The following is a 23,981-nucleotide window of genomic DNA, read 5'->3' as shown; positions in this document are numbered from 1 at the left end:
GGATGGGACTTTGCTTTCTAACTGTTTTAGCAACTCTACAAGTCAGAGGGTTTATTTTTTATTTTAATTTTTATTGATTATTTTAGAGAGAGGAAGGGAGCTAGAGAAACACCAATGTGTTTTTCCACTTATTATGCACTCTTTGGTTGCTTCTTGTTTGCGCCCTGACCAGGGATCCAACCTGCAACCTTGCTATATCAGGAGGAGATTCTAACCCACTGTACTGTGGGCTGCCTGTCAGGGCCCCTCAACAAAACCCCTCTGGTATGCCCTGGACCCTGCTGTGGGCTGGAGCTCCTCTGCCAGAGCAAAGGTTTGGGTTCCATTCTGTCAGGGCACCGGTTTGATCCCTGGTTGGGGCTGACTGCTGCTCAGGAAGTGACCGAGGACTGTTGAGGTCTGTGCGCTCTTGTCATTTGGCGGGGAGCTGAGGTTCCATTGCCAACATGGCTGACTCTGATCCCCACTACCCCTGGTCCTCCATCGAGGATGACTTCAACTATGGCAGCTGTGTGCACTCTACCAGTGTACACATCCGCATGAGTAGGTTGTTCTCTCTGCGGCTCATCAGGCCTGGCTGCTGCACAGTTGCCGTGGGAGGCAGATTTCCAGGTTCCCAGGAAGAGCGCCCTCCGTGCCAGACTCCCAGGGAGAATGGGGTCCTGGAGGGAAAGCACTTTGCTCTGCTTACCTTCAGAGCTCCTAGGCCATAGCGGAGTGCCTGTCCTGCACAGGGCTCGGAGGGGAGAGCCGCCCCAGGGAGGCCTCCTACCTGGATGCTGAGAAAACAAAACTGGAACCCTTCCTTCTTGAAACCTGTCATGTTCAGTGTAGAAAGGGACAGATGAAAGCCTCAGCAGCTTTACTGGGGCATCTTTAAATGAAGAGATTATTTTTTTCAGTGAAAATAAGTTTATTATGTAATCATTGTGATTTGTTCTTTAATCATTTTGATTACACAATAACCTGCATTGAGTTATCTGCTGGGATGTTTGTGCTTTAGGGCATGTAAACGCATTTTATTTTATTTGATGCAGACTCACTTCCTCTGGCTTCGTGTGACACAGCCAAGCCCACCCGCTCCTGCTGGACATTACTTGTGAGGGCATCCCAGGTACTTTACATATTCCTCTATCTATATTAATAAAAGTGAAAGATTCAAATTGACTGTACCTCTGTGACAACCACCAGCCAATCAGGAGTGAGTATGCAAATTAACCCAACAAAGATGGCAGGTTAATTTGCATACACAGGCAAGGAGTGAAGACTGAAGGCTCTGCCCGAGTGAAGACTGAAGACTGAAGACTGAAGGCTCTGCTGCACCAGAGAGAAGCCTGAATGCTGAAGGCTTGACTCCACTGTGTCTCTTGGCCTTCTGTATGTCCTCTTTCGAAAAGTGTCTATTTAGGTCCTTTGTCCATTTTTTGATTGGATTGTTTATCTTCCTTTTGTTAAGTTGTATGAGTTCCTTATAAATGTTGGAGATTAAACCCTTATCGGTGATAACATTGGCAAATAAATTCTCCCTTGTAGTGGGCTTTCTTGTTGTTTTGTTGATGGTTTCCTTTATTGTGAAAAAGCTTTTTATTTTGATGTAGTCCCATTTATTTATTTTCTCTTTAGTTTCCATTGCCCTAGGAGTTGTATCGGTGAAGAAATTGTTTTGGCATATGTCTGCGATTTTGCTGCCTTTATATTCCTCTAGTACTTTTATGGTTTCCTGTCTTATGTTGAAGTCCTTTATCCATTTTGAGTTTGTTTTTGTATATGGTATCAGTTGGTGGTCTAGTATCATTTTTTTACCTGTATCTATTCAATTTTCCCAATACCATTTATTGAAGAGACTGTTTTGACTCCATTGTACACTCTTGACTCCTTTGTCAAATATTAATTGAGCATAATGACTTGGGTCAATTTCTGGGGTCTCTGTTCTGTTCCATTGATGTATATGCCTGTTCTTGTGCCAGTACAAGGCTATTTTGATTATGGTGGTGTTATACTAGTAGTATAACTTGAAATATGGTATTGTGATTCCTCCAACTTTGTTTTTCTTTCTCAAGATTGATGCAACTATTCGGGGTCTTTTTTGATTCTATTTAAATTTTTGGAGTATTTTTTTTTGGCTCTGTGAAATATGCCATTGGTATTTTAATAGGTATTGCATTCAATCTGTAGATTGCCTTGGGTATTATGGGCATTTTAATGACGTTGATTCTACCAATCCATGAACACAGTATATTCTTCCACTTGTTTGTGTCTTCTTCTATCTCTTTTTTCAATGTCCTGTACTTTTCAGAGTACAGGTCTTTTACCTCCTTGATTAAGTTTATTCCTAAGTATCTTAATTTTTGGTTGCATTGGTAAATGGGATTGTTTGTTTAGTTTCTATTTCTGAGAATTCATTATTGTTGTATAAAAAAGCCATTGATTTTTGATTGTTGATTTTGTATCCTGCTGCATTGCCAAATTCATTTATTAAATCTAGTAGTCCTTTGGTGACTTCTTTATGGTTTTCTATGTACAATATCATGTCATCTGAGAGTAATGAGAGTTTTACTTCCTCCTTTCCAATTGGATGCCTTTTATTTCTTCTTCTTGTCTGATTGCTGTGGCAAGGACTTCAAGTACTCTGTTGAAAAAGAGTGATGAAAGCGGACATCCCTTTCTTGTTCTTGGTTCTTAGGGGAAATGGTTTTAGTTTTTTCCCATTGAGTATGATGTTTGTTGTAGGTTTGTCATATATGGCCTTTATCATGTTGAGATATGCTCCCTCTATTCCCACTTTGCTTAGAGTTTTTTATCAAATATGGGTGTTGGGTTTTGTCGAAGACTTTTTTTGCATCTATTGATATGATCATGTGATTTTTTTGTCTTTCAATTTGTTTATGTGATGTATCACATTTATTGATTTGCAAATATTGTACCAGCCTTGCATCCCTGGAATAAACCCCACTTGATCATGGTGTATGATATTTTTACTACATTGCTGGATACAATTTGCTAATATTTTGTTGAGGATTTTAGCCTCTATGTTCATCAGGGATATTAGCCTGTAATTCTTTCTTTGTAGTGTCTTTATCTGGTTTCAGAATTAGGATAATGCTAGCCTTATAATAAGAGTTTGGAAGTGTTCCTTCTTCTTGGAATTTTTTGGAACTGTTTGAGGAATACAGGTGTTATTTCTTCTTTGAATGTTTGGTAAAACTCCCCTGTGAATCCGTCTTGATGTAGGCTTTTGTTTGCTGGGAGTTTTTTGATGACTGCTTCTATTTCATCAGGTGTTATTGGCCTATTCAGGTTTTCTGATTCCTCTTGATTTAATTTTAGGAGATTTATTTTTCTAAGAATCTGCCCATTTCATCCACATTGTCCAGCTTATTGACATGAAGTTGTTCATAGTATTTTCTTACAATCCTTTGTATTTCTGTGGTGTCAGTGGTTACTTCTCCACTTTCAAATAACCAGCTCTTGGTTTCATTGTGGTTTTTTTAGTTGGTATGTTATTTATTTCTGTTCTAATCTTTATAATTTCCTTCCTCCTACTTACTCTGGGCTTTTCTTGTTGTTCTATTTCTGGTTCTTTAAGTTATATGGTTAAATAGTTTATTGTTGATTTTTCTTGTTTTTTTGAGGTAGGCCAGTAGTCCTACGAACTTCTCTCTCAGGACTGCTTTTGCAGTGTCACAGAGATTTTGGGTTGTTGTGTGTTCATTTTCATTTATTTCCATGAAATTTTTTATTTCTGTCTTGATCTCATTGGTAACCCACTCATTGTTTAATGACATGCTATTTAGCCTCCATGTGTTTGAATGTTTTGGGGTATTTTTACTGTAGTTGATTTCTAATTTCATTCCACTGTGATCTGAGAAGATGCTTGATATGATTTCAATCTGTTTAAACTTGTAGAGACTTGTTTTATGTCCCAACATGTGGTCTATCTTTGTGAATGATCCATGTGCACTTGAGATAAATGTATATTCTACTGTGTTGGTGTGAAATTTCTATATATGTCTATTAAATCCATATGATCTAGGGTGTCCCTTAGACTCACCATTTCCTTGTTTAATTTTTGTCAGGAAGATCTATCCAGTGAAGTCAACGAGTCAACGGGGTGTTAAATCCCCCTACTGCGACCGTGTTGTTGTTGATCTCTCTATTAAAGTCCTCTAGAAGTTTATATATATGTATATATTCTATCTAATAAAGAGGAAATATGCTAATTGACCCTCACACCATCACAAAGATGGCGATGTCCACAGCCAATAAGGAGGGAATATGTGAATTGACTGTGCCGCCCTCAAATATGGCAGTGCCCACAGCCAATAAGGAGGGAATATGCTAATTGACTGACTCACCCTCAAAGATGGCGGTGCCCATAGCCACAAGATGTTGGCACCCAATCCCCTCAGCCCTGCCAGTGTGGTAGGCATGCAGCAAGGCCTGCCTCCAGAGTCCCTGAACCCCAAGCCACCCAGGGCCAGCCCGAGGCACAGGCAGGCCTCGGGTGGCAGCTGCCCAGCCGCCCAGGGTCACCCAAGGCTCAGATAACCAGGGTCGGCTGAGGTTTGTGCTGCTGGCAGTGGCAGCAGCAGAGGTGTGATGGGGCATCGCCTTTCCCTGATTGCCAGGTTGCCTCCCGCCCGTGAGGGCTCCCAGACTCTGAGAGGGGGCAGGCCGGGCTGAGGGACCCCCTTCCAGTGCATGAATTTTCATGCACCAGGCCTCTAGTATATATATATATATATATATATATATATATATATATATATATATGCTCCTATATTGGGTACATAAATGTTTACCAGGGTTATATCCTCTGGTTGGGTCAATCCCCTTAGTATCATGTAGTGACCTTTGTTGTTTCTTCTGATATTCTTCATTTTGAAGTCTATTTTGTCAGATACGAGTATTGCTACTCCAGCTTTTTTTTTTCTTTCCATTTGCATGGAAAAATTTTTTCTATCTCTTCAGTCTCATCTTGTTTGTGTCTTTTGTTCTGAGGTGGGTCTCTTGTAGGCATAATATATTTGGGTCTCATGTTTTTTTATCCATTCAGCTACCCTATGCCTTTTAATTGGAGCATTTAATCCATTTACATTTAGGGTTATTATAGATAGATACTTATTTATTACCATTTTAATTCTGTATGCCTAGGTTTCTCTCTCTATTTCTTCTTCTCATTACAGTAGTCCCTTTAGTATTTCTTGTAATGCTGGCTTGCTGGTGATGTATTCATTTAGCTTTTTTTTTTTTTTTTTTTTTGTCCAGGAAGCTCTTTATTTGATCATCTATTTTAATGATAGCCTTGCTGGATATAGTAATCTTGCTTTCAGATCCTTGCTTTCCATTACCTTGACTACTTCATGCCACTCCCTTCTGGCTTGTAGAGTTTCTGATGAGAAATCAGATGTCAGCCTTATGGGAGCTCCTTTGTAGGTAAAAGTTTGCTTTTCTCTTGCTGCCTTTAACCCATTGTATACCATAAGCATCTGTAGATGCAAGTGGCGGACTTTCCCTACATGTCACATGAGTCTATAAAAAAAATATTTTCCCTATGTGGCAGCCCTGACCAACTTTAAAATCATTTTTTGTGAGAATTTTCAGCTGAAAATATTTAAGAACACCTCAATTGTGAGTAATATAATTATTTTTATAATATTGCAAATTGATTTTTTAAATTAAATTCAAAATATCATGGTGTGTGGGGATGGTTTCCATTTTGGATGTGTGGCAGTTAATTGGTTAAGATTCTCTCTTGGTCTTTAATTATGTGGCATTTTAATTATGATGTGTCTGGGCATGGACCTGTTTGGGTTCTTCTTGTTTGGGATTCTTTGTGCCTCCTGAACTTATGTGACATTTTCCTTTACCAGGTTAGGGATGTTTTCTGCCATTATTTCTTCAAACACATTCGCTATCCCTTTCTCCCTTCCTGCTTTTTCTGGCACACCTGCTATTCAAATATTGTTACATTTCACATTGTCCACAGCTCACTTAAGCTGTCCTCCTGTTTTTTTAATTTTCTTTCTTTTTTGTTCTCTGATTGAGTGATTTTTTTCAACTCTGTCTTCTAATTCACTGATTCGATACCCAGCTTCCCCTAATCTTCTGTGTATTCCTTCCTATGTGTTCCTTATTTGTTCTATGTAATTCTTTATTTCTATTTTCATAGTTACTATATCTTTTCTCATCCTGTTGAGCATCTTTACCATTATTACTCTGAACTCTGTGTCAGATAAATTTCTTATATCCACTTCATTTTTCTCTTCTTCTTGAAAATTCTCTTTTCTTTTATTTGGGAGTTATTTCTTTGTCTCCTCATTTGGGCTTTCTGTTTAGGTTTGTGACTCTGTATTAAATAGATCCTCTATACCTCTCAGTCTCTAGTGCAGGACATTGTCAAATGCTGTTTCTGACTAATTAGATCAGGATAAGACTCAAAGCCTCCAGAGATGGCCTCTGCCTACAAACTGATAGGATTCTGACTTGCATTGCCTTCAGGCAATTGTTCTCAGGTGTGGTGAGAGTTTTGTTTTTTTTTTTCAACAGGGTGGGGCAGTTGCTTCTGCCTGGAGGCTAATTGTTATTTTTAGTCTCTTAAGTGGCCTCAGGAACTCCACACCTTGGGGCAAAGTGTTTTCTGATAGGGTAGGTCAACTGTCTCTCCCCAAGCAAGGTCACCTGTATAACAAATGTCTGTGCGGGAAACATGTCCTCCGATGCATTAGAGAATGACTCAGCACAGGACACCGGTGGGTGTCTGCCTTCTGAGCTCTAATCCCTGAGTCCTCAATCATGGCTTCTGCTCACACAGTTCCAATCCACTCTGCCCTCCCTCTGCTGGAACACAAGGTGAGTGGCTCCTCAGGGAACTTTGTGCATTGGCCCTTTAAGAGGGTGCCTGAATTTCCAGCTGTGTTTTCCTGGCACACAGCAACCCTGCTGCTCTTCATAGCCAGATGTTATGTGGGCACCTTTCTCATTTCTGGTGCTCTCTGCTGGGGGACCTAGATTGGAAAATAGGTCCCAGAGTTCTCAGTGGCAACCCCCGACAGCTGAGATATCTCTCTGGAACTTCAGTTGTTGACTGTGGTCACCAAGCCAGCCCTTTTTGAACCTCTGCCCCTCCTACCAGTCTCTATGAGGTCTCCACTTTCTGTGATCAGTTATCAGGGTTCTCTCCAGTGACTCTTCCATTGATTATTCAGGAAGTTTTTCTGTATTATAGTTTGTTCCTGGGAGCATGTCCATGCAGCATCCACTTACTCCGCTGCCATTTTTAATCCCCTCCACTGGATTTTCTTAATTAAAATATATAAGAAGGAATGACAACAATGACTTCATTTATTATATGCTTTCCATATGCTCAGTATTCTGTACTAGGGAAATGCTGATTCCTTATCCTACTTGACTCACTTCTGCTTCTATGTAAAGCAAACCTTGTAAGCTTCAAGGATACCAACTGAAGTAAATAATTTGGGAAGGGAGTAAGAAATTATCATAAATATTTAACTAGAGCATGGCATAGTGAAATATATAAATTCATTAGAAACAAGAGATTAGAGGTAGGTAAATAATATTCTATTCTAAAGAGGAAGACTGGAACTTCTGGGATGATAAACACCTGGAGATTTGGGGAGAATGGCACTGCTCTGAGAGGGCATGGAAACACAGTGGGCCTCTTTTCACATACCTTGCCCCATACATCTCTTCCATTTGGCTCTTCCTGAATCATATCCTTTTATATTAAACCAGTGATATAATTCCATTAGAAAGCAAGTACAATAAGAAGAAAGAAATTATGGTGATGATGACAATGACAAAGATCATGAATGCTGGACTTGAAGTAATTGATGTCAGGAGTTGTGCTTTGTGATGTCTAAGTGATCCCAGGGCTACCATTGGCCAGAGCAGTGCCTTGATGACCAAATAAAGGGTAAGGGTGGGGCTCCTTTTTCTCCTCATTAAGGTACATATAGGAAGATCAGAACTCCAGAGAAGACCACTGAGAAGCTTCCACATGGCTGAAATTACCAGCAAATCACAGGAGTTTAGCATAGCTATTGACCAGCCAAAACAAGTGGGGAACAACCAGCCTCAAGTATGGAATAGCTGATCCCCCAAGTCCTCACAAAAGAAAGGAAAGGATGATTCCCTCCACCCAGTTCAAGCACAGAAACAGTACTAAGTTGGGTAAGACAGCCAAATAAGTAGAAATGCCCCTATAACACAGTGTAGCCAAAGATCCTATGAAATATCTATCCCCCATTCAACAATACTCAAGAAAGAAAACAACAACAACAACAATATGTATCTGTTACCACCAGCTGATGAAGAGAATGAATCAAAATAAGAGTCATTATCAGCTAGAGCAAAAGCAAGAGACCCCAGAGAATTCCCTGATCCAAGTAATACAGTGTGTGGAGAGAGGCCTGGAGACCTATAACAATCTGCTTCATCTGCAAGGGAAACTGGAAAAATTGGCAACTACATAAAGATCAAATGTTATACCAAAAGGGTACAGAGATAGTGATGATTAAAGTAAAATCAATAACATACAGGAAAAAAGGGAGAAAGCAACTTTTTTTGCTTCTATATTTCTGTCCCCATCTTCAATCAACAAATATTTTGAGGGCCCAGCACAAACATTTTGACCACTGTACTAGACATTGTATATAGAGCAATAGACAAGACTAATAAGGCCCTCACTCTATGAGTCTTATAGGGAAATGAGGAGAAAAAAACCTAATCAAGTGATCACCAAATGTTAAGACTGTTGTAAGTAGGAAATCTACATGGTTCTATAAACTGGTTTTGGAGATCAAAGAAGCTTTCTCTGAGAGAGAGAGGAAGAGAATAAATCAGGACTTATACCAGCCTGTGTACTTTACAGCTGCAAGAGGTGCCATTTTCATAGACTACAACATGAATAGCATCCCCTGGAGTTGTGCACTGTGATGGCACTGGATGAAATTATAATTGAATTGGTATCAGAAAGATGAGTAGGAATTACTTAATATTAGGGTTTCATTCCAGGAAAAATGTACACAGTTCCTGTTGCAGAAGGAAGAAAGCATGACAAGTAGGATGGCTTATAAAAAAGCTAGTGATGCCAGAGTACAAAGAAAGTGAGAGGGAGAATGTGCAAAAATAAACCTGAAGAGATAGGCAGGGGAACAAGAATACTCATGGCTTTATAGATTTTTGGGAGAAATTTGTTTTTATCCTAAGAGCCATTGGTAGCCAGTGAAGACTTAAGCAAGAGATAGGAAAGGACACAGTTAAAAATATGTGCTGCACATAAAAAAAAAAAAAAGATGGGGTTGGGGAGTGGATGTGAATAGACAAATTAGAGCCTTCTAGAGTATTTTAGGGTCTAAAACTGGAATGAAGTGAAAGAATTTAAGTGCTTTTAGGAGGTAAATTTTATTTTAGTTATATGTGGGAGGAGAGGAGAGATGCTAGGATGACAACTAGTTTTCTATTTTGCATAACTGGCTGGTTAGTTGTTCCATTCACTAAGAAGGACACTTGAAGTGGACCAGGTTGGGGTGGGGTTGGAAGCCATCACTATCAATTCAGTTTGAGGTGTTAACTTTAAAATATCCAAGAGATGTTATGTAGGCAATTGGTCATACAGGTTTGGATTCAAAATATTAACAGCTTTGACTAGCATGTTGCCAGTGGAACTGGAAAAAAGTGAATATGAATTTAAAAGATATTTAGGTGATAAAATCAACAGAGCTTAGGAACAGATGGAATATTGGAAGCGAGGAAGAGGGCAATGTCAAGGATGACTCAGGTTTTTTACTTCTGCAGCCATGTGGATTACCAAGATAAGTGATCACTGCTTGAATTAAAAGAGTATATACTTGACCCTTGAACAAAATGGGCTGTGTAGGTCCACATGTATGTGGATTTTTTTCAGTAAATACTATAAAGGTATTTTCTCTTCCATATGATTTTATTAATAACATTTTCTTTTCTCTAGATCACTTTATTGTAAGAATACATTATATAATGCATGGAGTATACAAAATGTGTGTTAATTGACTTTGTTTTGAAAAGGCTCCTGGTAAATTAGTAGGCTATTAGTAGTTTAAGTTTGGGGAGAGTCAAAAGTTATACACTGATTTTCAACTGTATTGGAGTCAGCATCCCTAACCTCTGCATTGCACAAGAGTCAACTGTACATATGGATATAGTTTTCTTTATGCTGTAGTTCTAAGCTGAGTGGAAGAAAGGGTGCATGAGGGATCAGAGCTCCAGAATATTCATATGTGATAGAAATGTGTGTGCACTTTTGCTGTTTTTCAGCATTAATTAAGCCCAAGACAATTTTCAATTACTCATTACTTGTTCCCCCTCCCCACTCCTTTGGTTGAATAAGTAATCATTTCTAAGGCAAGCACTTAAAAACTAAAAGTCATTACTCTTCTAGGAGGTGTTTGTATATATCCTTTCAGTGCAGATACATATACTTCAGGGGCAATTATGTGATCTGAATTCATTTTGGTGGATAATATTTTTTCACTGCATTTCCTGGGCTGTGGTTCTTCTTTATGAAAAGCAAATAAAAAAATCAGTTCTGAAGTTTGAAAATTACTTTGACTAAACACCTGTTATAGCTTTTGCTTTCTTTGCTAGTCTACCATAAGACTTGAGTTATTTTCATTAACTTTGCATCAATGGCAATTATATAATTATTCTTCCTTCATAATGAAAATCCACTTGGGTTTGCAATGTAGACCATGGATATAATTAGAGTGGATTAATCAAAGACCCACATGATTAACAGTTTTTGACATACCCGTGAATCTACTGTAGGCATCAGATGATGACCGCTGGCAGAGATTCTGTCTCCAGGACTGTTACCTTTTGAATATTTATGAAAGCAGGTTAAAAATTACTCTGTAAAGGAGAATCTCAAGGAAATCTATATATTTAAGTGGAACCTTTTTTATTGAAATGGAGTAATCCTTTCAACACCTCATGTCCTCAATGAATTACCAAGTGACTGGTTTCCTTCAGCATCCCTATTTCAAATGTGGACAGAAGTGTCTTCCAAGTTCCTTAGATACTTTTCAACAAGTTATGTCTGGAATTTTGGGGGAGGCAGAATGGCCATTTATAGGACTTACTTGAATAGAGGCTGATGGAGCAGCTGACTAAAGTGACTTTGCTTTTGTCTCAGTATAGACAGTTCCTTTACTTGGCAGTATTCCCTACCTGCAAAGAGTTACTGCTAGAACTCATGAATCTGCTTTCCTAAGGTAGATATCATTTTATAACAGAGAAACAAATATGACCTCGGGAGACTTGAACACAGCATGTATAGCTTAGCGAGAGTGTCTGATATTAAACTTTTGAGATGTGCACTTGGATTCAATTTTGGTGGCTTTTTAAAAATAAGCCAGGAGAATTAGCATAACATATTCAAGAAATCTGATTTGAGGGCATGGGTTGGGTCCCTTTGATTAGAAACATAACATTTTGACCTCAGAACAAAACATTACATCTTCCTATTTTGAAAAAAAAGGAATTGTGTACAGTGTGCCAGAGACAGCCTCGTTTTATGTCTGACCTCCATCTCATCTCTGAAGCTCATCCATTCTCATCCCATCCAATTCCTGTTTCACTTCATTTCTTATCTCATCCTTGATCCCTACCTCAAAAATTGTCCTTGTCAAAATGTCCTGTATTATCTTGCTACTAGCTGTGGCTTATTTGTCCTGATAATCTTTTTGGAAAAAACATATTCTCAGACCTTAACCCCATCTCTCCTCGCCCATCATCTGTGTTTGTCCAGTACAGTGGGAATTGCCCTTTCCCAAAGCTTGGGGCTAGGAAGGCACTTTAACTTGCTTTTATTGATTAGGGATTACAGTTTCAATAATATAGAAGAGTATAAGGAAGAAAATTTAAGTCACCCTAATCCCACCATCTATACACAAACTTGGCATTTTATAACCTAGCTTCTCATCTATCTATCTATCTATTATCTATCTATCTATCTATCTATCTATCTATCTATCTATCTATCTATCTAAGACATCTTTCCATGTCAATATAGAATTGTGCAATTGTTTTAAATGATTGTATAGTAGTGCATTATGTATATTAACATGATTTACTTACTTGGTTGGCAATTTAAATAAGGCAAGCATTTGAACTAGAAGAAACATGTCTTTACTATCTTACTATTCTCCTGTGTTATTCCCATCTCCCTTTTCCTGCTCTGTTTTTTCCTTTTTATTAAATTTACTAGAAGCCTGGTGCACGAAAATCGTGCACTCTGGGGGGGGGGGGGGAGAGGGGATCAGCCCGGATTGCAAGAGGGCACAGGCCAGGCCGAGAGACCCCACCAGTGCACAATCAGGGATTGGGGTCAGGGAGGGATGCAAGAGGTTGGCCAGTGGGGGAGGGACCACAGTAGGGCTCCAGGGCGTATCTGGCCCATTTGGCTCAGTCCCGATTGGCCAGACCCCAGCAGCAAGCTAACCTACTGGTCAGAGCATCTGCCTCCTGGTGGTCAGTGTATGTCATAGCAAGCAGTTGAGAGGCCTTAGCATATCATTAGCATATTATGTTTTGATTGGTTGAATGGCCAACTGAACAACTGGACACTTAGCATATTAGCCTCTTATTATATAGGATTGGGGTGATATTGGTTAACAAAATTATACAGGTTCAGGTACACAGTTTTACAACACATCATGTGTACATTTTATTGTGTGCTCATCACCCCAAGTTAAGTCTCTGTCCATCACCATTTATCCCCCTATACCCTCCTACACCTCATTCCATTCCACCCCCATGACAATCACCACATTGTTGTCCTGTCCATAAATTCTTCCTCATTTTTTCTATTTTGCGCAATCCCTTACCTTCCTGCTGTTTTCTTCTTTCATTCCTGCACTACTTAGCTCCCTCTAAGCTAATGAAAGCTTAAGAGTTCATTCCACTGGGACTGTCTGTATGTCACCAGAGAACTCTTGTAGTTTGAAAGAGTGGCAAGACCCCAATATAGGAATTTTGAATGTTTGAATGAGCAGGAGGACATGTAATTTGGCATTCACCACCCTCCCTTTTTTTTTCTTTCATTACAAACTTTCTGAAATAACTGATCTTTCCATTATTTATTCTTTTAAAAAATCACTTTCTTTTACAATTCCCCAATCTGAGACTGCATTCTCAAAGGTTACTAGTGATTTTCTGATCACTAGATACAAAGCTATCTTTTATTACTTACCTATATTCTATGTCACAAGGATTAGCCTCTCTTTAGAACTCTTTCCTTGTAGATTTGTCCTCTTACATTTCTGATTGTGCATCCTCTGTTCCCTTTGATTACTTTACTAGCCCTCTGATCTTCACTTTGAGAACCTCTTAAATAAGGAGAATACCTTCCCTGGCTATCACAATCTGAATATTCAAAAGAAATAATGCATATGGATGACCTTTGAAAAAAACTGTTTAACACAATGTTAACATCAGGCATCACCTGTAACAGTGACTGGCAGTGTAGCCTAGGGCCTAAGGATAGGGTTTGGGAGATCACACAAATAATACCATGGAGATAACAGAAGTAGAGCCCTAAGGGGGTAAATTATCCAAGGTGGTTCTTCAGCTTTAATGAATTAACCTCCACAAATACATTTTAGCATTCACATCATTTTTGATTTTAACTAGATTGTCTGGGAGAGCAGCCTCCTAAAGCAATTTGTCTTTGCTACCATAAACAATGCAAACAGTTTGCCAGAACTCTGCCATTAGCCTCACAGTTATTTGTAAGCATAATTGGTACTATTAACATCCCAAGGACAAGGGAGCGTATATAATAATGTGGGTACAGACCTAGGGGTGTATTGTGAATATTTAGAAGTGTATTAGTTTCCATGTAAATAAAAGCATATGGTCTGCCTAATGAAAAACCTTATTCCTTTCATTGATCTGTAGCAGAGAAATTGCATCTAGCAATATATGTGGTACAGATATAAAACATATTGTCTACTGCCCCCACCACGCTGAGTCTATGAAGACATCAAAACATTTGTATTGGTATCATTGTTCACTTGCTATGAAGACAAATTGTGAAGAATTAACTGAGAGATTTGTGATATTGTCATTGTCTAATGCTCCTATTATTTTGTTGAGTCCTTCGGAAACATCGTCACAAGCTCCTTTTATGTGTGGCCACTGCATATCTATTGGACTGTGCAGGTGTTGTTATTATTGCTAGCAACTGAAAACATGGGCCTGAGGTCAAACAATGGCCTCAGAAGAATTTCAAGTTCTGTTAGTCACTCCCACTCTCACATTTTTGGCCAAATATTAGAGGGAGGGGTAAAGATATTCAAATATTTTCCCTACCATAAACCAGTAAATAATAAACACTATGAATAGAGGAGTGGACAAAGGCCCCAAGAATCTTACAGTATACTAAATACTCACGTTATTTCTGTCCTATGAATTTGCTAGTGTTGGTTGCAGTTGGCAACTAAATCCAAGGGACAGAAAGACCTGCAGTACTATCCATGCTAATAATATAAATTCCAGACAGGGATGTTTAAGGAAGATTAGGACTTGTGAGATATTTATGGGTGAGCCACATTTTCCTTTAAAGTTGACAACACCAGTACTATTACAAGCTTGTACAAGTATGTACTCCAGAATATGTACCATGTTTTCTTATTGGTGATGTAGCAGAGAGGTATATGTTCTTAAGGAAGTCTGCACATTCCTTTGAATTGAGATCTAGAAATAACCCAGCCAGTTTCACATTTCATAAGCAAAGCACATATTCTATGTGCGAAATATCTTAGTCCACAGCTATAACAAATACTATCGACTGCATAGCTTGGTAGAGATGCACTTCCCACAGTTTTTGAAGCTCGGAAGTTGAATATCAAGGCGATGGCAGATTCTTGTTCATATATGGTGACCTTTCACTGGGTCCTCTCATGGTGGAAGGAGAGAAGGTGCTTCTTGGAGTCTTTGTTATAATGACACTAATTTCTTCACTATCTAATCAACTCCCCAAAGCCCCACCTCCAAATAGTTTCAGAATAGGTGTTAATATATGAATTTTGGGAGAACAGAAATATTCTTCAGAAGAAGGATAATATTTTAAATCATTAATTGGTGTGATCTAACTCATTTCCTCATACACACACACCGCCAATCTTGGGGGTTGAGGTAAGAAGCATGATTGGGTATTTGCAATTCAATTTAACAAGGCTTTATTGTGTCCTACTTATGTGCCACAGGCACTATTCTAGGCACTGTCTGGGATTACAGGATGAATAAGATAGTTCTTTCTCTCATATAGTTTATTGGTTAGGTAAGTGGAGTGGCTAAAATCTAATAACAAGAGAGAACTATCAGTATTCTGGGAATGCATAAGTCAAAAGCAGTTGGAAGGTGAGGGAGGGCAAGTGGGCAGGTTGATATAACCAAGGCCAAGTGATGTCTAGGGACTTATTTAGCAATCCATGGAAGTTAGAGAGTGATCCATTCAAAATAAGATTTCCAACTGTCTTATTTTTTTGTTACTGTCTATGTTACCATCTAAAGAGGCAAAGCTGTTTGTATCTTGCTTAAGAAAGTGAAGTGACTTAAATGACCCAAGGATATGTACTATTATGAAAGACAGTAGCAATTGAATTAATGAAGTATCAGTTTCAAACTGTATTATTTATATTTATCACATGTTATTTCACAGAAAGACATCAATAACTTTTAAAAATAACACCTAGGGAATGACAGAGCTACTGAATTTGGATCCTACAAATGACATATTTTTAAGGTGGTATATGATGATTTCCACAGCAAAAAAATGTCAAGGTGCCCATGGGGCACTGATGAGTTTCTGGAACATGCTTTACACACCATAAAACCATATTTCAAAGTGTCACCTTTTCTTGCATGTAGTTGAGAGGTGTGTAAAGCATGTTCAATGTTCCTGATGGGGGCCACACAATGACAACTGTCAGCTTCTAACCTATTGAACCAAGGGCACAAAGAACCTCTTAAGTACCAGTTTTCTACCAGAGGATCATGTGAGTCCAAAGAAGATTTGTTAATGCATAGAGACAGACTCGTTGATGCATTCTGAAATATAGCTTAATAAATCAACTTAATATTTTGCTTCCTCAAGTGGGCATTTTAGTAATTGTGTAATGCTGGCAAGGACAGAACTGACAGATACCTCCTTGATCCTCAGTCAATGTATAGAAGCTTTGAAATTTGAGGATTGTATTATGAATTTGGTAGGTAACTATTTTCCAGAATTTCTAGAAAAAAAAGGTTTAAAGTTTTAGATTTACAAACATGCAAATAATACACAACTATAGAAATAGTGCTTACAAAAATTAAAAATAACATGGGGAAATGCTTAGAATAAATGAATAAAAGCAAACAGTAGAAATATATACATATATAGTCCCATCTCAACTATGAAAGGACAGACAAGAGACACACAAAAATATAATGAGAGGAACTATGCCAAAAATGTTTGCTGTGGGTTTCTTTAGGAAGGTAAAGAATTTTTGCATAGAGCATTTTGATGTGCTTTCCAAATATTCTATAATGAACGTATGTATGGTTTAAAAATAATATGAATACTTGTTACTTGTTAATAAATAGGCCATATAGGAAAGCACAATGAACAAAATAAAAATCATCCCTAACCTATCCCTATGGTTTTTCATATTATAAGCTTTGTATGTATTTGCATTTTTAACCCAACCTCATTTTTAACATTTGACGATATCATTAAATATAATTTAGCTCATTTATTTTGCCTTTATTGTATTCCATTTTTATGTCTTTGCATACTTCATTTTCCTATCCTCTTTCTGGTAGACATTTAGATTTTTTTCTAATCTTCCACCATTATAAATATTGCGGCAGTGAATATTCTTATTCCTGTCTCCTTTCTCCTTCTTTGTGTATATATGTGATTGTTTCTCTAGGCAGAGATCAAGAAACATTGTACCATGGCTAAATCTGGCTTGTTGTCTGTTTTATTGAGCACTAGCATGCCCATTTGTTTATGTATTGTCTATGGCTGCTTTCATGTCACAATGACAGGTTAGTAGCTGTGACAAAGAACATATGAACTGCAAAACCCAAGTAATTTGCTATATGGCCTTTGACAGAAAAAGTTTGCTGACCCTTATTTAGGCATGAAATTGATAGGTGCAATGTGTACATCTTCAACTTTAGAGATACAGCCAAATAGCTCTGCAATATGGTTATGTAAAATCATACTCTTTCACCAGTGCTCCATATTTTTGCCAACATTTGCCAAAGTCAAACTTAAATTTCTTAGTGAGTTTGTTGGTTGATAGGGCATCTCTTTCTAATTTTAATTTGCATTTCCCTGTTTAGTGAGCTTGAGCAACTTTTCAAATGTTTGTGGGCCATTTTTTAAATTTGTAAATTATCTGTCAATATTCTTTGCCCATTTTCTATGGGCTGCTTGCATTTTCTTTTCTTTTTTTAATATATTTTATTGATTTTTTACAGAGAGGAAGGGAGAAGGATAGAAAGCCAGAAACATCGATGAGAGAGAAACATCGACCAGCTGCCTCCTGCACACCCCCTATCTGGGATGTGCCCGCAACCAAGGTACATGCCCTTGACCGGAATCGAACCTGGGACCTTTCAGTCCGCAGGCCGACGCTCTATCCACTGAGGCAACCCGGTTTTGGCATTGCATTTTATAATGATTATTTTTTTATATAAGCTTGATAATAATCCTTGGTTGATGTGTGTGGTTCATCTGGTTATTTCATTTTCTAGAAAATTTCCCCTTTCCTAAGTGACCTGAAAATGCAAAAAAAAAAAAAAATTCTTTTAAGACATAACTAATATTAGATTGAAAACTCCCCACATTATTTTTCCATATTTCCTTGTCACATCCCATGATATTGAATAGACATTCCCAAAAGCATTAATATTGAGACCATTGCTCTGAACTCAGGTAATTTCACTTGCTTTTTTTCCTCTCAGCATTTAGATTCAAAGGAATTTAGAGATCCATGAGTTCAAATCCCTGCTTTTTTAGGCAGAAAAACAGGCCCCAGAAGGACTACAAGATTCACCCAAGGGTACACAACAGAGCTGTGTGCAGTCACGTGATGCTGTTTCCACATATACTTTTATAGAAAAACTTGTACTTGGTAACATTTTGCTTCACCCTTTTTTCACCTCTTAGATAGAAGATTCTTCATGATTTCCACTATTGTACATTCATTAGAAAATTTCACCATTTAATGGAGTCAGATTTAGCAGTTTCCATTATGGATTGTGTTCATTTATGGTCTTATTTTAGAAAATTTTCCCTATCTTGAGATTATTCTTCCACCTTCAAATTTTTAAAAGTTTTAATATTTGTATATATATATATATATATATATATATATATATATATATATATATAATTATACTGAGTGGCCAGATTATTATGATCTCTGAATGCATAATAATGTGGCCACGCAGTGTATATCCTATATAATAAAAGGCTAATATGCAAATTTTCCTCTCGACCAGGAGTTCGACCAGCAGGCAGACCAGCCAACTGTCCATGTCCCCTCCCCGTGGCCAGGCTGGCCAGCCCCCACGCACGCACCCACACACAAATTCATACACCAGATATATATATATACTGAGTGGACAGATTATTATGCATTCAGAGATCATAATAATATGGCCATTAAATATACATATATAATCTTTAATTCACCTAGAATTTATTTTTTTATTTTATTTTTAAAATTTTATTTTAATGCTTAAAGTATTCCAAGAATAGTACATATGTCTCCTTTTTTTCCCATTGACCTTCCCCCAGCCTCTCCTACCCTCCAGTATCTTGCATCCATTGGTTATGCTTATATGCATGGATACAAGTCCTTCGGTTGATCTCTTACCTCCCCCCCGAGCCCTCCACAGCCTTCCTGCTGTAATTTGATAGTCTGTTCAATGCTTCTTTGCCTCTGTATCTATTTTTGTTCATCAGTTTATAATGTTCTTTATTATCTATAAATGAGTGAGCTCATGTGGTATTTTTCTTTCATTGCCTGACTTATTTCACTTAGCATAATGCTCTCCAGTTCCATCCATTCTGCTGCAAATGGCAAGAATTCCTTCTTTTTTACAGCAGTGTAGTATTCCATTGTATAGATGTACCACAGTTTTCTAATCCATTCATCTGCTGATGGGCAATTGGGCTGTTTTCAAATCTTAGCTATTCTAAATTGCATTGGTATAGGGGTGCATATATCCTTTCTGACTGGTGTTTCTGTTTTTTTGGGATATACTTATAGGACTGGAATTACTGGGTCAAATGGCAGTTCCATTTTTAATTTCTTGAGGAAACACCATACTGTTTTCCACAGTGGCTGCACCAGTCTGCATTCCCACCAGCAGTGCACAAGTATTCCTTTTTCTCTGCATCCTCACCAGCACTTGTCATTTATTGAATTGTTGATGATAGCCATTCTGACATGTGTGAGATGGTACCTCATTGTTGTTTTGATTTGTATCTCTTTGATGATTAGTGCCGTTGAGCATATTTTCATATGTCTATTGGCTTGCTGAATGTCATCTTTCAAAAAGTGTCTATTTAGGTCCTTTCCACTGGTCTGTATGTCTGTACTGATGCCAGTATCAGGCAGTTTTGAGAACAGTGGCTTTGTAGTATAGCCTGATATCTGGTATTATAATCCATCCGACATTGTGCTTCTTTCTCAAGATCGCCGCAGCTATTCGGGGTCTTTTTTTATTCCAGATGAATTTTTGGAGAATTTGTTCTAGGTCTTTGAAGTTTACCGGAACCCACTCCTTTTTCTCGCAACATCCTGCTGTGGGTATAATGAATCCCGGGGAACTGTCCCCTCCAGTGTTCTGTGACTGCATGCACCAGTGCCCCTAGGCTGCAGCAAGATGGAGCAAGGTGCACAGGGCAGCAGGCGCTGCACTTTGCCAAGTCTGCTAGAGGAGGCAAGAGTGTGGAAGAGGAAGAGGAAGAGCAGCAGGAGCATAGGCCAGTCTATTAAATCCATGGAAAGGTTGCAGCTGCCCTGGATGCCACTGAACGGAGAAGGGGTGGGTGTGATGAAAACACTTGTCTGCACACAGAATGTGGAAACTGCAACATCTTAAAGGGGAGATAGGCGATTACCGGAAGCCTAAAAAGTCCCAGGAATCTAAAAAAACACCACCCAGGGAACAGCTGCGAACCCAGGAACACCAGATCCAAAGCAATGTGAATATGAGGAATCAGAGGAGCTGTGCACCTTCTCAAGGGCAGGTCAGATTTTACCTAGGAAAAGGAGAGAGAGAACTACAAAACCCAAACACCCAGAGAAGAGAAATAATGGAGAGACAAAGAAACAGCCCACATATGAAAGAAAAGGAGGCATCACCAGAAAAGGAAGTAAACAAAATGGAGGCAAGCAACCTTTGAGAGAAAGATTTCAGAGAAATGGTCATAAGGTGGGTGAAAACAATGGAAGACAAATTCAACAAAATGTGTAAGAACCAAGAGAAAATGAAGAACCAAGAAGAAATGAAAAATGACATTGCTGCTATAAAGAACTCAATAGAAAACATCAAGAGTAGACTAGAAGAATCAGAGGACCGCATCAGTAAGCTAGAAGACAAGGTAGGAAAAAATACTCAAGAATATACATCAGAGCAGCATCTAGAAAAAAAGCTTAAAAAACAGGAGGAGAGCCTAAGGGAACTTTGGGACAAGACGAAACAACATCCACATAATAGGGGAACCAAAAGGAGAGGAAACTGAGCAAGGAATAGAAAACATGTTTGAAGAAATAATGACAGAAAACTTCCCTGATATAGGAAAGAAAAAACTCACACAAGTCCAAAAAGCTCACAGAGTCCCAAACAAAATGAACCCCAAAAGAACAACACCAAGGCACATTATAATTCAATTTTCAAACACCAATGACAAAGTAAAAATCTTTAAAATGGCCAGAGAGAGACAGAAACTTACATACAAAGGAATTCCCCATCAGACTAGCGACTGATTTTTCAACATAAACACAACAGGCCAAAAGGGAATGGAATGAAATATACAAAGTTATGCAAACCAAGGGTCTGAATCCAAGAATACAGTACCGGGCAAGGCTATCAATCAAAATTGAGGGTGAAATCAGGAGCTTCACGGACAAAAAAGGACTAAGGGAGTTTATTACCACCAAACCAGCAATGCAGGAAATGCTAAAGGGTCTGATGTAAAAAGAAGAAATAGGAAGTGAAGAAGGAACAGAGGGGTAAAGTATAAAAATGGCGACAAACAAGTACCAATTAATAATAATTTTAAATGTAAATGGATTAAAGGGCCCAATCAAGAGACATGGGTAACTGATTGGATAAGAAAACATGACCCATATATCTGCTGTCTACAGGAAAACCAACTCAGAAAAAAAGATGCACACAGACTGATGGGGAAGGGATGGAAAAAGGTTTTTCAGGCAAATGGAAATTAAAAAAAGCTGGGGTAGCAATGATTATATCTGACAAATTAGATCTCAAAGTGAAGGACATAACCAGATATAAGGAAGGCCACTTCATAATACTAAAGGGAGCAATCCAACAAGAAGAAATAATTCTGGTAAATGTATAGGCAACCAATACAGGAGCACTGAAGTACGTATAAAGCTTCTGGAGAATATCAAGAGAGAGACTGACAGCAATACAATCATAGTAGGGGACTTTAATACCCCACTATCACCATTGGAAAAATCCTCTAAACAAAAAATCAGCAAAGAAACATCAATCCTAAATAACACAGTAGATCTGATGGAATTAATTGACATCTTCAGAACATTTCACCCCAAAGCCACATAATATACATTCTTCTGAAGTACACATGAGTCATTTTCAAAGATAGACCATATATTGGGTCACAGGCAAAGTCTCTTCAAATTCAAGAAGATAGAAATCATATCAAGTATCTTCTCAGATCACAATGGCATAAAACTGGAAATCAACTACAATAAAAACAATCCAAAATATCAAACACTTGGAGATTAAATAGCATGCTATTAAACAATGACTGGGTTACCAGAGAGATCAAAGAAGAAATAAAAAACATCATAGCAACAAACGACAAAGAAAACACAACAATTCAAAATCTATTGGACACTGAGAAAGTAGTCTTGAGAGGGAAGTTCATAGCTCTACAAGTCTACTGCAAAACACAAGAAACAATGGTAATAAATTACCTAACCCTACAACTCAAAGAGTTAGAAAGAGAGCAACAAGAAAAGTCCAGAGTAAGCAGAAGGAAGGAAATAATAAAGATCAGAGCGGACATAAAGGACATAGAGACCAAAGAAACAATACAAACGATCAACAAAACCAAGAGTTGGTTCTTGGAAAGGATAAACAAGATTGATGAACCTCTAGCCAGGCTCACCAAGAAGCAAGGAGAGAGGACCCAAATAAACAAAATCAGAAATGAAAGAAGAGAAATAACAACAGACCCCACTTAAATAAAAAGGATTGTTAAAAAATACTATGAACAACTCTATTCCAAAAAATTGGACAACCTGGAAGAAATGGACATATTCCAAGAAAAATACAACCTTCCAAAACTCAATCAGGAAGAATCTAAACATCCCAATAGGCCAATAACTATGGAAAAAATTAAAGTAGTCATCAAAAAGCTTCCAGCAAACAAAACCCTGGGGCCAGACAACTGCACAGGGGAGTTTTACCAAACATTCAAGGAAGAACTAAAACCTATCCTCCTCAGACTATTCCAAAAAATTCAAGAGGAAGGAATACTTCCAAGATCATTCTATGAAGCCAGAATCACCCTAATACGAAAACCAGATAAAGACAACAGAATGAAAGAGAATTACAGGGCAATTTCCCTCATGAACATAGATGCCAAAATCCCCAACAAAATTCTAGCAAATCGGATCCAGCAGTACATCAGAAAGATCATACACCATGACCAAGTAGGATTTATCCCAGGGATGCAAGGATGGTACAATATCCACAAATCAATAAACATGACACATCATATAAACAAATTGAGAGAAAAAATCACATGGTCATATCAATTGATCCAGAAAAAGCATTTGACAAAATCCAATACCCTTTCTTGATAAAAACTCTCAGTAAGGTGGGAATAGAAGGATCATACCTCAACATAATAAAAGCCATATATGACAAACTCACAGCCAACATCATCCTCAATGGGCAAAAACTAAAACCATTTCACCTAAGAACAGGAACAAGACAGGAATGCCCACTCTCACCATTCCTGTTCGACATTGTATTGGAAGTATTAGCCATTGCAGTCAGACAAGAAGAAAAAATAAAAGGCATCCAAATTGGAAAAGAAGAAGTAAAACTGTTCTTATGCGCAGATGACATGATATTGTACATAAAAAACCTGAATGACTCCATCAAAAAACTATTAGACTTAATAAATGAATTTGGCAACGTAGCAGGATACAAAATTAACGCTAAGAAATCTATGGCATTTCTATACACCAATAGTGAACTTAGAGAAAGAGAGACTAATAAAGCAATCCCATTTACCATCGCACGAAAAAAATTAAGGTACCTATGAATAAACTTAACTAATTAGGTAAAAGACCTATATGCACAAAACTACAGGACACTGAAAAAAAGAGATAGAGGAAGACATAAACAAATGAAAGAACATACCATGTTCATGGATTGGTGGAATCAACATCATTAAAATGTCCATACTACCCAAAGCAATCTATAGATTCAATGCACTCCCCATTAAAATACCAACGGCCTATTTTACAGACCTAGGAAGTACTCTCCAAAAATTCATCTGGAATAAAAAAAGACCCCGAAGAGCTGCAGCAGTCCTGAGAAAAAATAAAGTGGGATCACAATACCAGATTTCAAGCTGTATTACATAGCTACTGTTCTCAAAACAGCCTGGTACTGGCACAAGAAAT

Source organism: Eptesicus fuscus, chromosome 1 (assembly GCF_027574615.1).
Source record: "Eptesicus fuscus isolate TK198812 chromosome 1, DD_ASM_mEF_20220401, whole genome shotgun sequence".
Taxonomy (NCBI): Eukaryota; Metazoa; Chordata; class Mammalia; order Chiroptera; family Vespertilionidae; genus Eptesicus; species Eptesicus fuscus.
Note: the sequence above shows the minus strand (reverse complement) of the source record.